Consider the following 13,897-nt stretch of genomic DNA (forward strand, 5'->3'; position numbering starts at 1 on the left):
TGGGAGGAAATCATGTCCCGGTTTGCACATGCCAAGTGGTTTAGCAAGCTCAACGTGTCATCGACGTTTGGGCAGATGAAGCTCGATGAGACAAGTTCAAGACTATACACTTTCAATATCCCACAAAGAAGATAATGCTACCATATGGGATCTTGTCCACACCAGGTCTACCATAAAATGATCTACATGATCTTTGAACATATCCACATGATCTTTGAACATATACCTAGAGTTGAGACCATGATGGATGACATCGTTGTATGGGGATCCACCAAGAATGAACAAGATACACGACCAAGACAAGTCCTTGAAATGACATGGAATGTCTATTTGAAATTAGAAATGTGAGTTTGACGTAAAGACACTGACCTTCATAGGAGATGTCATAACTGAACAGGGAGTGAAGCCTGATCCAAGAAAAACATCAGCCATTGAGAATTTTGTGAGGCCCCAAAATAAAGAGGAGGGGAGACATTCTTGGACATGATGACTAACCTGGCTCAGTTCATCCCTCGTCTGTCAACTGTGTCAGCACCACTTAAGCCACTTCTTGAGCAGAAAAATGAGTGAATCTGGTCGCACGAGCAAGAAGAGGGCTTCCAGGCACTCAAAAAAGTCCAAACAGGAGAGCCTGTACTAAAACTTTATTATCCGGATAGGCGCGCCAGGATCTCGACTGACGCATCCTGACATGGCCTTGGAGCAGTACTACTGCAGCAGCATGAGGACACGTGGCAACCTGTGGCCTATGCATCAAAGGCAGAAGCCAACTACGCAGAGATAGAAAAAGAGCTCCTTGCCAGCACTTATGCAAACAAAAGGTTCCATCAATACATTTAGGGAGAAGCTTTTGAAGTGGAGACAGACCATAAACCGTTGGTCTCAATTATGTCCAAACCATCGAATGACTGTCCCACGAGAGCTCAGAACAGAAATATGATGTGAAAATTATCTACATGCCAGGAAAATACATGTTTGCTGATTATTCATTCTCTTGAGCAGTTGGACAAGAAGGAAAAGAGTGACCAAGAAATACAAGCCTATCCTGACTTGATAATATGATTATCACATCATCTCCAATATCCCGGCGGCGGCAGGGGGGGGAGGTGGGGGGAGAACAAAGCAGATCAGGAAAGCAACAGAGACAAATCAAACAATGAAAGAGCTCAAAGATACAATACAGAAAGGATGGCTGGCAGATAAGAATTACTGTATTGGTATTTGGGATTACTGGGGATGCAGAGATGAACTGTCAGTTGTGAAAGATATAGTCTTCAAAGGGAACCAGTTTGTGATTCCTGTGTTGCTACGCAAGGAAATGCTCCAGAAGATACAAGAAGGACATCTTGGTGAGGAAATGCAAATGCAGAGCTCGAGAGGTGATGTACTGGCCAAAAATGAACTAAGACATAAGCCAGACCACTGCTTCATGCGAAATATGCCTTAACCTATAGACCAAAGCAGCAAGCAGAATAGTTTACACCACATCCTGTACCAGTTCAAAGTTGGAGTGGATTGGTTTGACTATAACGGAAAGAGTCATATAGTAGATACAGACTATTTTACCTAGAGGGAACAGCATTGCAGTCAACAACTAGCAAAGCAGTTATCACTTTTGTGAAAAGTGTGTTTACTCAGCACTGAGACCCTTGTGAAGTAGTACCAGTTTCAATAGTTCATGATTTTCGAGCAGTGAATTTACTTCAAGCCGATATAACCCAAAGTCTTACAGTCTAGCAGAAAGTTCTGTGAAGAAAGCGCATGATGGACGAGAGAGTTTCCACAGAAGTCTAATGATTCACAAAAGTGCGACACTACAGAATGGCCTTTCTCCTGCCCCAAACGCTGATGGATCAACACATACAGGGCACTGGTGAGGCATCAGCTGGTGTACTGTGTACAGTTCTGGTCTCCTTACTTGATGTACAGGACACTGGATCTGGTCTCCTTACTTGATGTACAGGACACTGGATCTGGTCTCCTTACTTTATGTATAGGGCACTGGATCTGGTCTCCTTACTTGATGTACTGGGTACTGGTGAGGTATCAGCTGGCGTACTGTGTACAGTTCTGGTCTCCTTACTTGATGTACAGGGCACTGGTGAGGCATCACCTTACAAATGTACAGGGCACTGGTGAGACATCACCTTACAAATGTACAGGGCACTGGTGAGGCATCACCTGGTGTACTGTACACAGTTCTGGTCTCCTTACCTGATGTACAGGGCACTGGTGAGGCATCACCTTACAAATGTACAGGGCACTGGTGAGGCATCACCTTACAAATGTACAGGGCACTGGTGAGGCATCACCTTACAAATGTACAGGGCACTGGTGAGGCATAACCTGGTGTACTGTGCACAGTTCTGGTCTCCTTACTTGATGTACAGGGCACTGGTGAGACATCACCTTACAAATGTACAGGGCACTGGTGAGGCATCACCTGGTGTACTGTGCACAGTTCTGGTCTCCTTACTTGATGTACAGGGCACTGGTGAGGCATCACCTTACAAATGTACAGGACACTGGTGAGGCATCGCCTTACAAATGTACAGGGCACTGGTGAGGCATAACCTGGTGTACTGTGCACAGTTCTGGTCTCCTTACTTGATGTACAGGGCACTGGTGAGACATCACCTTACAAATGTACAGGGCACTGGTGAGGCATCACCTGGTGTACTGTGCACAGTTCTGGTCTCCTTACTTGATGTACAGGGCACTGGTGAGACATCACCTTACAAATGTACAGGGCACTGGTGAGACATCACCTTAAAAATGTACAGGGCACTGGTGAGGCATCACCTGGTGTACTGTGCACAGTTCTGGTCTCCTTACTTGATGTACAGGGCACTGGTGAGGCATCACCTTACAAATGTACAGGGCACTGGTGAGGCACCACCTGGTGTACTGTGCACAGTTCTGGTCTCCTTACTTGATGTACAGGGCACTGGTGAGACATCACCTTACAAATGTACAGGGCACTGGTGAGGCATCACCTGGTGTACTGTGCACAGTTCTGGTCTCCTTACTTGATGTACAGGGCACTGGTGAGGCATCACCTTACAAATGTACAGGGCACTGGTGAGGCATCACCTGGTGTACTGTGCACAGTTCTGGTCTCCTTACTTGAGAAGGGACATATTGGTCTTTGACAGTACATAAGTGTGCTGTGGAAACTCAGCAAGTCATTCAGCATCCAAAGGAATAAAAGGCAGTCTATGTTTTTGGACTGAGTCATTCACCAGGAATGGTGTTGGAGGTGGTGCAGAAAAGGTTCACCAGCTCAATGAGGGAGTAACATATGAGGAGAGATTTAGTTATCTTGATCTGTACTCAAAGTTTAAAAGCTTGAGAGAGGAATTTATAGAAGCATAAAATTCTGAAAAGAACAGATAAGATTATAGAAGAAATGTTGTTTCCACTGGTGGGTGAGCCTAGATTGGGGACACATCCTCCAGATTCAGGGAAGTGGATTTAAGACTGAGATGAACAGAAAATGCTTCTCCCAGAGAGAAGTGAATCTGTGGAATTCTCTGCTGAAGCAAAGAGAAGAGGCTGCCTCATTATGTATATTTAAGACCCAAATGGATAGATTTTTGCACTGTAGGGGAATTGAGAGCTAAGGGGAAAAGGCAGGTCAGTGGAGCGGAGTCCACGGCCAGATCAGTCATGATCTTGTTGCATTGTAGAGCAGGCTTGATGACTGAATCATGCTCCTTCATCTTATGTTCTGATAGTGGTGAGCGACTATAATTCCATTAAATATGGAACATATTGAAATTAGAAGGAGTATTAATGCACTATTGTGGCCAATGTCAACAGGCTTGTATGATTCTAATTTGAAAGTGTCAATAGGCTTGAACGATTCTCATTTGAATGCTGCCAGCATGCTTTGGAAAGGTACAGCTCAACATTTTTGAGAGAGTGAAAGATTCATTAACTTCTCCATTGACCTACTAGCAGTGCAGGCAGTGAGTATGATGGACAGCAAGCTCATAGCAGTTATTGGGCACTTGCTTCTCCTGGATATACTGTCAACTGTGGCACAAGGATATTACAAATGATCACATGGATTGTGAGAAAGAGAAACCTTATGACCCTTCAGATTTACTCAAATGTTCAATGAGATCATGGCTGTCTCAGCACCTTAGACTACTTTCCACTGAATCCCTCTTCTTTTGCTTCCCTGAGTGTTGGAAAGCTAAAGAAATTACTTTTAACATGCATTCTAAATGACAACCTCTTATCCTGAGACTAGGTCTCCTAGTTCACTCATCCCTGAAATATTTAGAAGCCAAGGAGACCTATCCTGGCCTATAGTCCCTAGAAACCTCATCCTTTGACGTTAGGATCCAGTCCTTAGCACCCCTCTCTATAAATGGATCAATGAAAATAGGTAAAAACATCTACTCCATGATCACACTCAACACTAACACCATCCAAGGATGTGAACTGAGCTCCGTCTATGCTGTACATCTTAATATCACTCAACTTCAGATTCATCAAAGATGCCACACTCCATAGACTAGGTATCAAATAATGATAAGATGGAACAGAGAAAGAATATTGAAAGGCTATATGGAATGGTGCCAGGATAACAATTTCTCTCTCTCTGATGAAGAAGGTGATCATTGACTTAAGGAAAGAGAACATAGAGCACATTCATGACCACACCAATAACACTGAAGTGGAAAGAGTAGAGATCTTCATGTTCTTGGAAGTAAATATTTCCAAAGATCTGACCTGGGCAACCCATACATGCAAAGGTTTACTAATGAATTCTGGCATATTCCCCATGTATGAGAACAACTTCTACAGGTGCATCAATGAAAGCATCATAGTGTGATATGGGGATTGCTCTGCTCAAGATCAGAAGGAGCTGCAGCAGGTGGTGAATGCGGCTCAGAAGTTCAGATGAAATACTTTCCCCCTCCCCCAACCATGGTCTACACCTATATCTGCTGCTCTCTTGGAATGGCACCTAATATATTGAATAATCCATCAGACACTGGACATACCCTCTTTTTTTTTCCATTTTAACTCTATACACTTTAATTACTCACTTGTTCTCCAACTTCATGTGGCTGGTGTTAGATTGCTCATGGAAGAACCCTGCTCACTGTATAACATGACAAATAAATTAAGAGGACACAACTTTTCACTGTTTCGTTTCTCAGTTCCTACCAGAGAAACAATGAAAGAAAGATTTTGCACATTAAGGCTAATTGTGGTTAATTTCACATGTCGGTTCCTTGGATTGAATTAATGAAAGGAAAGAGTTTCCAACAATATTTTTATTTGTCAACACATCCAACATGTGGAAGTGCATGAAGAAAAAGACATTAAAAGCAGTTAAAATATTATTAAAGTACAGATTTCAAAAATGTGACCAGAGTGCTTGCTGTACAATAATTGAAGAAAAAATATTTAACAGGCTCTTTTAAAGGTGTACTAAATGATCTAAGAAAGTCTATTCACTGCAATAAATTTAGCACCAGTAAAAGCATTTAGAATTTTATTTGTAATTCCTTGTGAAGTAAAATCAATGCTAAAACTTTGGTTTTATTTGTAAAGCTTTAAACGTTAAATAGAGGGTAATATTAGTAGAGTTTTCACCAAGTTTTAGGGTCGATCATTTAACACTACCTATCACTGAATACAAAGTTTCTGGTGAATTATCAACTCCGTAAGAACTTGAGTTTCTCCATGTGAGAACTGCATAAATGGACCTTCAGTTGGTTGATGATGTGAAAGGGAATTGCAATTCCCAGGCAGCATGAAGTTACTCCGTCAGCAGAGCCAGATGTGTGAAACAAGCTGGGCTCCGACAAAGAAAATAATAAACAAGCTTAAAGACATTCATCCAAAAAACTGAACACGAATTCTACTCAAGTAAAAAAAATGAGACTGAGCACATGTGCAATACCTGAATCCTGCAGATATTAGACATAAATTGCATAAACATGAATGGTTTATTCTGTCATTGAGCTATGTATTTTAAGGAGATCTAAGCGTAAGAGTCAAGAAACAAATTCATAGAACCATTGAACATTACAGCACAGAAACAAACTCCTTTGCCAAACCATGTTTTTGCCTAGTGCCACTCAGTCTGCACCCAGTCCAGACCTCTTCCATCTATGTACTTGTCTAAATTCTCCTTAAATTTTAAATTGAACCCACATTCACCACTTCAGCTGGAAGTTTATTCCACACTCCCACCACTCCCTGTGTGAAGAGGTTCCCCCTAAACTTTTCACCTTTCACTCTTAACCAATGTCCTCTGGTTGTATGTCACCTATTCTTAGTGAAAACATTAACTCTGTCTATCCCCCCTCATAATTTTAAATACCTCTATGAAATCTCCTCTCATTCGTCTATGCTCCAGAGAATAAAATCCTAACCTATTTAACCTTTCCCAGTAATTCAGTTCCTGAAGTCCGGGCAACATCTTAGAAAATCTTTGCACACAATACTCCAAATTTGTCCTCACCAATGTCTTATACAACTTTTTCCGTTACATCCCAACTGTGATACTCCTTGTGCCACTGAGTGCTCATCTGCAGGCTTGTATACCTCTTTCCTGGTGAAGAGGGCTGGCATGGGTGGTGGGGGGTCCTTGAGGATAGAGGCTGCTTGCTACAGACACTGCCTCTTGTGAATGTTCTCAGTGGAATGAAGATTGAAGCCCATGATGTCACAGGCCAACAGAACAACCCTCTAGAATTTTTCCTGTCCTGAGCATTGGCACCTCAATACCAGACAGTGATGCAACCAGACAGAATGCTTTCCACCGTACATCTGTAGAAGTTTTCAGCTCAAATAGTTCTTTTTTTCTGACATTAATTGCCCACGAAGACACTCCACTCATCATTTCCCTGCATTTTAATTCTCTTTGCTCTCACTTTTGTTCATTTTATTTTTAAAATCATATCACCATTGCTTTGACCATCTTCTACCAGTGAGCTCTATACTCTTTAAATGAAGAAATTGCTTCTTAATTCCTCACTAGATTTGCTATTATCAATCTATTCATTAAGCACCATAATTTTGGATTTGACAGAAGTGAATATATTCTTTCCTTAACTGCTTTGTTCAACACATTCATAAGTACAGAGACATCCATCAGGTCTGTTCAATATCTTTGCTTTCCTAAAATGAAAAACCCTGATCGATTATGTCCTGAACATCCAGTAATGACAAATTAAATACTTTTTAGGCAATAGATAAATTAGAATGTTCTGAGTCCTGGATGTGATGATTAATACAGAGTGGGCTCCGAGAAAGATGTTTATTCTTGCAGTCTGTAATTAATCTTAATTAGAATGAAAGGAGACCTAATCTCCTGTTAGATATCAATCAATTATAGAATGGCTATGAGGTATTGTTTAAAAGACAACACCTTCCGAGCACCCTACCCCTCCAAAAAATAAAGCAAACATCTGCTAACACCACAAAATACTAGAGAATACAATGCATTAACATGCCCAAAATGTAGGTTACCCTTTAGTTTGTATGGATGCTGCATGGCCTGGTGAATTTCCTCTGCACTTTTATGTATTGCACTACAATCACAGCATATGCAGACTTTTCTGTTTAACTGCATAATACACTAATTGCACTATCAGTGGAACAGCATTCTAGGTCTTTCATGCATGTGCAGCTGAAATGGCCAGTCGACATGTTCAATAGAGTATTAATGACCCTTATATTTGTGCAGCAATTGATTTGATGCAAGGTCTCTTATGAAGGAATCAAGTACATTATATAAATGCACAAACATACAGTAAAAGCTCTGGTGTCTGGCACCCTATGAGGATTGGTAGATGCTGGATAAGTGTATTTTCTCGATGCTTAAGTTTGACTCTAACTAAACTAATCCACTGCCTCATGATCTGTAAAATGGAATCTCTGTTTGTTTATGTTGGTCACAAGGCTGGAACTGGTTGCAAATGTCGCTTGGTGCGAGTGTGGATTGGTGAACTAGCGGCAAGGTATGCTAATTTTAAACGTACATATTTTTTATTTATTATTTTATTCTTATTTATTTTGTTTTTGATTTATTTGGCTCAATTTTTTTTCTGGTTGCTTGAGTCTGCCTGTTGCTTGAATTCCAGATATCAAGGGTTTCACTGTGTTATATGCATTTTGTGTGTGCTCTGTGGTCCGGAGAAACACTGTTTGGTCAGGTTGCCAGGTGATAAACAACTTGAACTTGAAATGTTCAGTTCCTAAGTATGACATTGGGCACTCACCAAGATTTGATGACTGATGTGTCTAGAGTAATTTGGATTTGTTTCATTTGGTCTTGATCCAAATATGGGTGAAAAGCTGATTTGCGGATGACCAACAAGTTAACATTTCACTCTTTGTGGTCCCAACATCCTCAGAAAGATTGAGATCAATCATAATCTATGGGAAAATTTTCCACTGGCTGAAACCATAACCAATATGAAGGAAAATAATGACAAGAAGAAATTCTGCAAATGCTGGGGTCTGGTGCAGTTCACATACGTGCTGGAGAAACTCAACAGGTCACACAGCATCTATAGAAAGTAAAAGGCAATCATCATTTCAGGCCTGAGCCCTTCATCAGGAATGTTGAAAATCAGGAAGATATCTGAACAAAAATCTGGGGGGAGATGGGGAAAGAAGGGGAAGGGGGACCAGGACAGGCTAACACGTAAGAGGTGCAGCTGAGTGGTAGAAGACAAAGAAGCTGAGACAATTAAGAGTGCAGAGGGCTAAGAAGAGAAGCTCTTTGATAGGAGGAGGAGGAGGAGGAGGGAAAGGGGTGGGGAACAGGAGGAGGGTTTGGAAAAAGAGAGACTGAGGGAAGTTAACTGAAATTGGAGCAGTTGTTATCGATCCCATCTGGTTGAAGACGGCCAAGAAGGATAAATGTTGTTGTTCCTGTAGTTTGCAGGTGGCCTCAATTTGGTTGTACATGAGGCCATGGATGAACATGTTGGTGAAGCAATGGTGTATGGAATTAAAATGGAGGGCCACTTGTTGCACTGGACAGAGTGAAGGTACTTAAAGAAATGATCTCCCAGTGTGTGTCTAGTCTCTCCGATGTACAACATGACTGCAAAACAAGGACCAGATACAGTAATGATCCCTACAGATTAACAAGTGCTTCACTTGGCAGGACTGTTTGGGGCCTCGATTAATGGCAAACGAGGAGATATAAGTGCAAATATCACACTTATTGCAGTCACAGGGATAAGTACTAATTGAGATGATTGGTGGGAAGGGATGACTGGACGAGAGAGTCATGAGGGGAACAATTCCTATGGAAAGTGGAGAGGGAAGAGGAGGGGTTGATATGTGTGGTGGTGGGATCCTGTTAATTTGGCAGAAATTGTGGAGAATGATAGAATGGTGGGGTGGTAGGTGAGGGCAAGGGAAACCCCATCCTTGAGGTGTCTATGGAGGAGAAGGGGCCAGGGAAGATGTGGGAGAAATAGAGAAGATGTGGGTGAGGGCAGAGTTAATGGCAGTAGAGGGGAAATCTCTGAAAAACCAGGATGAGTCAAATGACCTGAATGCATTATCTTGGGAGCAGATGTGATGGAGGTACAGGAATTGAGAGAAAGGAACAGAATCCTTAAAATAGATAGAGTGGGAAGAGGTGCAGAACTGTAGGAGTTGGTGGGTTTATAAAACATGTCTGTAGGTAGTTTGTCTTCTGAGATGAATCAAAGTGATGGAGACTGCTGTTAGAGGTGAATCAAGTGAATTTGAAGTCAGGATGGAAATTTGGAGCAAATTGGGTAAAAATTGGGGAGTTCATCATGACTGCAAAAGGCAACACCAATGTAGTCATAAATGTAATAGCATTATGTAAATTTTAAAAAATAATATAGCTGTTCTAGCCGATTATCTCAATTCTAGATAATTATTGGACATCCTGGGCTATCCTGCAATATTTATTCCATTTCGAACATTGCTGTAAATTTTCTGGACTAATCTGGGATATTCATACCATCAGAAAGTCAGCAATGGGAATTTTGAACATTCTGTTACATTTACATTCCACTCATAACAGGCACAGATAGGATGGATAGCCAGCACCCTTTTCCCAAGGCGAGAGTAGCAAACACCAGAGGACGCCTGTACAAGGTAAGGGGAAGAATGCTTAAGATGCGTTTATTTCACAGAGAATAGTGGGTGCCTGGAATGCATTGCCAAGAGTGATGGTGGAGGCTGGTACAATAGGGACATTTAAAAGTCTCTTAGACTGGCAAAAATAGAAGGTTTATAGGTGTAAGGTAGGGAAGGTTTAGTTTGCTGAGTAGGTGTCAATCGGTTGGCACATCTTGAGCTGTAGGGCCTGTAATATACTGCAATGTTCTGTGTTCTATGAACTTGTCTGACAAATGACAGATCGTACTGCCTACCATTGACAAAGTGTATTGCAGCATAAAGAACTTCCATCTTCAAAGCCAATGCCCAAGTCCATGGCCTGTCCATCTAAAATAATGAGGCCAGCAAGCTTATGGGGGTGTCATCATCTGCAGGTTTCCATGGGTAGGAGAATATAGGACCATTCCTTCCTTCATTGACATTGGGTCAAAATACTAAAACACCCAGTGATGCTTGCCTGTAATGCTCAGGGGTAAATATATCAGGGCCTTCATTTCTAAAGTTGTGGCAGCTTTTTGCCTTAAATTACTTTCAACAGTCCAGAGCCTAATATCAGAAATTTCTTTCCTCAATCTTTCTACCGCGCTGCTCATCTCTTTGAACAAAGTTTATTTTTCGTACCCTTTATTTTTTATGTTGACAAAATTTGTTCGATATCTATTCCTGAGAAATGCTTTGGAACATTTCCTTTATTAAAGTAAATACAAGTTACTTTTGCTGTGATAATGAAAAGGCATTTAAGTCAACTGCACAAAGATGATCATGCTCACAGTAGGTACAGCTTGTAGTTATAGTCACACAGAAACAGAAACAAAACCAGTCAGCGTTACAATTGAATGGATGCCTTGAATCTGTGCAGATTATACCCATAATTACCTAAATAATCTCCTGAAGTAAAGAACTCTTTGAGATCCAAATAACAAATTTTGCTTTGCTCCTTTCTCATTCTCCCAGCATACCACTGATCATGTCTATGTTCATGATTGCATGTCTTTAAAAAGACTGCAAATGAACTCTAAGCTTTCAGTGTCCTCTCACTTTAATTCTAAGTTACTCTGAGCTCAATGGCTGTGAAGGCAGACGAAGGCTGCAACAAATCCATCAGCTCCAATTGTCATGGTTTCCATACCATTGGAATTAGTTGGTTGATTTGTGAAGTATTCTGTGCTTCTTGGAGTTCAACATCAAATACATGTTAAACAAATACAAGCATGGGCATTTTTGCTCTGTGGATCAACAGAATGAAGGCCATCATCCTCGAGCATGAAGGATAGCCTTGACAATGATGACTTTAATTCTGCCTCCCATGCCTCATCTGACCTCTTGGTCTTTAGCTTCCTGCGTTGATCCAACCACATCCAATGTAAGCTTAAAGAGAGTTAAACAAGAAAATTTGCAGATGTTGGGGTCGAGTGCAACACACTAAAGTGCTGGAGACACTCAGTATCCATAGGAAGTAAAAGGAATGCAATGTTGAGGCTTTATAAGGCACTGGTGAGATCCCATGTGGAGTATTGTAAGCGGTTTTGGGCTCCTCATTCAAGAAAGGATGTGCTGACATTGGAGAGGATTCAGAGGAAGTACACAAGAATTATTCCAAGAATGAAAGGCTCATCACATGATGAGCATTTTACAACTCTTGGTCTGTACTTGTTAGAATTTAGGAGAATGTGGGGGGGGGGGGGGCGGAATCTCACCGAAACATTTCAAATATTGACAGGCATGGACAGAGTACATGTAAAAAGGTTGTAAAATGGTTGGTGAGTTTAGGATAAGAGAGCACAACTTCAAGTTTGAAGGGCATCCACTGAGAACAGGAGGAATTTCTTCAGCCAAAGGGTGGTAAATCTGTGGAATTTATTCCCACAGGCCGGTAATTGGACATATTTAAGGCAGAGGTTCTTGTTTAGCCAGGGAATCAAAGATTATTGGGAGAAGGCCAGTCAGAGGAGCTGAGTGGGAAAATGGATCATCTCATGATTAAATGGTGGAGTAGACTCGATGGGCCAAATAGCCTATTTCTGCTGGTATGACTTATTGTCTTATAGTCTTATGATTTCAAGCCTGAGCCCTTCATCAGGAAAGTGGGAAAAGGTAGATGCCTGAATAAAAAGGTGGGAGGAAGGGGGTGGAGGTGGAGGAGGAAAGGAGATAAGGGGAAGGTGTTAGAGCACAGGTAGTTCCAAAGAAGCAGCCATTCTTCATGTGGTGGAACTAACCAGTTCTGATGAAAGCTCACTGGCATGTAGCATTAACTTAGTTACCTCTCTCCACAGAGGTTGTGTAGATAGCTGTCAGCTATTTCCAGCATTCCTTATTAATTCAGGTTTCAAGCAATTGTGCTGTGCATCTGACAGTTCCAATATGTTCTGCTTCTTTTCTCTCTAACTGCTGGCACCAAAAGTAATTGTTTCTATGACAACCTTAGACTTCTCTCTCTCTCTCTCTCTCTCTCTCTCTCTCTCTCTCTCTCTCTCTCTCTCTTCTCTGTTATTTCTCTGCAAATTGAAGGATACTAGTTTTTCTCATATTTCTTGATCTACTGAAAGATCAACTCTTTCTCCTCCACAGGTTCTGCCTGACCTGTTTGGTTTTGCAGGCAGTTTATGTTTTTGTTTCACAGGAACAGATCGGATTTATCCCTCGACTTTCATGAGAAAATGTCCTTGTTTCCTGATCCAATTTCAGTGTTATTCCCCATTGTGAGTAACATTGCAACGTGGTCAGAAATATGAGGTGGTACTTCACATTTTAATGCCCGTCTACTGATTTTTAATTTTCCTTTTATCCCCCAGGACTAATTCTTAGGATGGAGGACATTTAGTACATTTTGAACAATGTGTACTGTATTGAGTGCTGGGTTTGGCAATGCAATTTTGTATTCAGGTCATAGGTAAAGTTGATCAAAGTATCAGTGCCAGCTTTAGCATAAAAAAATGTCAAGCTAATGTGCAATACATTGATAGCAAACCCCTTTGATTTTGAATGTTACGAGCATGGCTTTTCTTGAGAGAGCAAATGTCATGACATATAAGTGACAACAAAAACATTCAGTGTCCCTAATCCAAAGGGTCTCTCCAAGCTTGGAGTTACAACCAATAATTTAAAATATCTGGAAAATTTTTAAAATCATCCTAAAAGACATTATTCTTAGAGAAGTATTGATTTCAATCGAAAAACTGCGCTCAGAAAATAATGGATTGGCTTGGTAACCATGGCAAGATTTCTAATAGCTGCTTCTTGTCATCAAACTTCTCTCTGACTAAATGTAGCTTCATTCTGTGAGATACGAAACAGAGAAGAAATAAATTCTAAATTATAAACTGGCATTTCTCAACATGAGGTGTACTTACTGCAGATGCCTGCACACGCTGGTGTTATCATGAGGTACATTTGCATTCTCAGGTCGCTACACCAGGATTACCACAGTTCCCCAGGAATGTTTGTTCTGTCAGGTGAGTTCAAATGAAATTTTTGTACATTCACTCAGAGAGTTCATTTCATTTTAGAACAGAGAACGCTACAGCATAGTACAGCCCTGTGTTTAGCCAACCCATAAATTCCTAATAAAAAAGTACTAACCACCCCCACTACCCCTTAACCCTCCAGTTTTCCTACACCCATGTGCCTGACCAAGAGTCTCTTAAATGCCCCTAATGTTTCAGCCTCCACCAGCATCTCTGGCAAGGCATTCCTGGCTCCCACAACTCTCTGCATAAAAAAAACTTACCCCAGATGTTTCCCCTAAGCA

General features: G+C 41.2%; 1 long non-coding RNA gene across 2 annotated transcripts in view; it reads right to left on the reverse strand.

Annotated features, from left to right (window-relative positions):
* Positions 1–13,897, reverse strand: part of LOC138751825 (uncharacterized) — a 108,784-nt gene that overhangs the window by 52,198 nt on the left and 42,689 nt on the right. The window contains exon 3 of one of the 2 annotated variants that reach the window (XR_011350211.1): positions 13,500–13,594. The exons of the other annotated variant lie outside the window; for it this stretch is intronic. This is a non-coding gene — a long non-coding RNA (uncharacterized lncRNA). The remainder of the gene's footprint in view (positions 1–13,499; positions 13,595–13,897) is intronic. 2 annotated transcript variants of the gene reach the window in all.

The sequence above is a fragment of the Narcine bancroftii genome, chromosome 1, assembly GCF_036971445.1.
Source record: "Narcine bancroftii isolate sNarBan1 chromosome 1, sNarBan1.hap1, whole genome shotgun sequence".
In the NCBI taxonomy this organism is placed as follows: domain Eukaryota; kingdom Metazoa; phylum Chordata; class Chondrichthyes; order Torpediniformes; family Narcinidae; genus Narcine; species Narcine bancroftii.